Raw genomic sequence first — 2,071 nt, 5'->3', positions numbered from 1 at the left:
ATTAATAATAAATTAAAAAATAATATAATGCTATTTACCCAACAAGGCTGAGTAAAAAGTTTTAAACTCCTTCAGACCTTTCTTGCCGTGCGTCCCGTCGATATTATATGCAATTATTATTTCGGTTGTCAACACATAGGTTAAGTTTTTCATCATCGAATGGTTAAATAATGTCCTCATAGTGGTAATATGCCAAATATATTAATTATTATAACGTCTAGCATTATATTTACAAAGTTATTACTTACAAACAAATGAGTGTTTTCGGGAACAATTTTTGATTCAATTGGCCCTCAGTGTTTTTTATTGGAAAATATTGCTTTACCGAAATAAGTACGTTGTCTTGCCGTACTAACTTTTCTAATAGAATCTTTTGATGAGCAAGTGCAGACATCACAGCATCATTTTGAGTAGATACGGTTGCTATAAAGACATAAATTAACAATTAAAATATATATATTTATTTATTTTATAAAATATGAAAAAATTCTTACAATTACATTTTTTTTTTAAATTGTCCACGGTTTCTGAAAAAAAACAATAATTAATGGTTTGATAAACATATTTTGTATCTAAGTAAATTAATTTACCTTGCACAGTTTTCAGTCCCTCCACTAAGTATGTACAACGCTCGCATGCTGGAACTGGTTTCTTATCTACATAGAATAGAACATTTGCAATTTTTGTAGTTTATGTCTATGGTATATATTATTATTAATATAAAACTTACACGGTGTTGCTATGTTTTCCGAATCTCCTAAAACTATTCTCTTGATTTTCTAAAAAGTGTGATTTATTTACAGATTTACAGATTTATTTATTTACAGATTTTGTTATTTACAGATTAATTAATAGCACCCATGCAAAAGTGGCAGAAGTAGCATACTGTCATTATAACGAAGACCCATTAACTTACATTCTATTTTTTCTATAGGATAATAAACTTCCGTACTATCTAATGAGCAATCAGCTGTACATATACCCAATGTAAACGAATCGACCGGTTCACAAAAATAGCTTCTTAAATTTGTAAATTTTTTCCCTATAACAAATTTTTTGTCTTCAGAAAATCTTTGAATTTCTATTGGTTCATAAGGATTAATAAGGCAATAGCTGTCAGGTTGTTTTGAACCCAATATACAATCCTTGAAATAAAACATAAACCTTTGATTTTTAATTCTTTAAACCCATTGGGTTTATCTTTTCTGAGCAAGCGTTCTTCTGCTATTTGATTTACTAGTTGGAGTATGTGAGTCGGTTTTTTAACATATTTTTTCAGAGTCTGTAGATAATTTTCGAAATCGTACGCCGAAAAGCTTGAAAATGAACCTATTGATTTTATGCTTTCTGTTATGTAAAGTAAATTGTGTACGTTGTATGTCAAACTGGAATTTCCGAAAATTGTGGAAAAGTTTTGAACAAACAACGATAGCAAATTTTCAGCAGTACCTAAAATTTTCATATATATTATTTTGGACAAAATAGCATCCTACATTAGCAAAGCAAGAGCAAAAATTCATAATAAAGATCATCATGAACATTGTCTTTCAAAACAAGAACTCCTGTATAAAGAAGAAATTGACGAAACTCTGTTGCTTTCCAGTTTGAAATTTCGTTGAATGTTCTGGGCTTTCTTACAAATTCCTTTGGTATATACGGTTTTAATGATTCTAAAAGTTCTGACATTTCTAATTTTTTTATCTTTTCAACTTTCAAATTTACTTTATCTTGTAATATTCTTAATAAGTATTTACGCATTACCCCCAAATCTAGTAAATGCATACCATCTAATGCTACTTGACTTATCATTTTCAAATCTATGTTTTCAAATGGTGTCTTAGAATTTTTAAATTTATGTAAGTGATGTGTCATATATTTTCTATTTAAGAAATCACTGTCAGTAATAAGATCACCTGACACAGAACTGTATACTAGCACATTGTTTTGTTTCTTTCCGATTTGCGTACATTTGCTGCAGCCGTGCGAAGATCCATGGCTAGGTGCACCGCATATAAAAGCTCTAGCAGGCGCATCGCATACTAATGCTCTAATATTAACTTTTATTGTTTTT

At 29.5% G+C, this 2,071-nt stretch overlaps 1 long non-coding RNA gene across 1 annotated transcript in view; it reads right to left on the bottom strand.

Annotated features, from left to right (window-relative positions):
- The window catches only part of LOC118747032, a 15,458-nt gene extending 13,393 nt beyond the window's left edge, over positions 1–2,065 (bottom strand). Inside the window, exons 1-5 of the long non-coding RNA XR_004993914.1 lie at positions 731–2,065; positions 591–656; positions 495–527; positions 249–423; positions 39–175 (exon numbers count right to left, since the gene is read on the bottom strand). This is a non-coding gene — a long non-coding RNA (uncharacterized LOC118747032). The remainder of the gene's footprint in view (positions 1–38; positions 176–248; positions 424–494; positions 528–590; positions 657–730) is intronic.
- Positions 2,066–2,071: the final 6 nt, after the last annotated feature.

This window comes from Rhagoletis pomonella, unplaced genomic scaffold (genome assembly GCF_013731165.1).
Source record: "Rhagoletis pomonella isolate Grant_MI unplaced genomic scaffold, Rhpom_1.0 Rhpom_scaffold_00011, whole genome shotgun sequence".
Classification (NCBI taxonomy): domain Eukaryota; kingdom Metazoa; phylum Arthropoda; class Insecta; order Diptera; family Tephritidae; genus Rhagoletis; species Rhagoletis pomonella.
The sequence above is the reverse complement of the archived record's forward strand: the minus strand, read 5'-3'. Positions and strand labels throughout refer to the sequence as shown.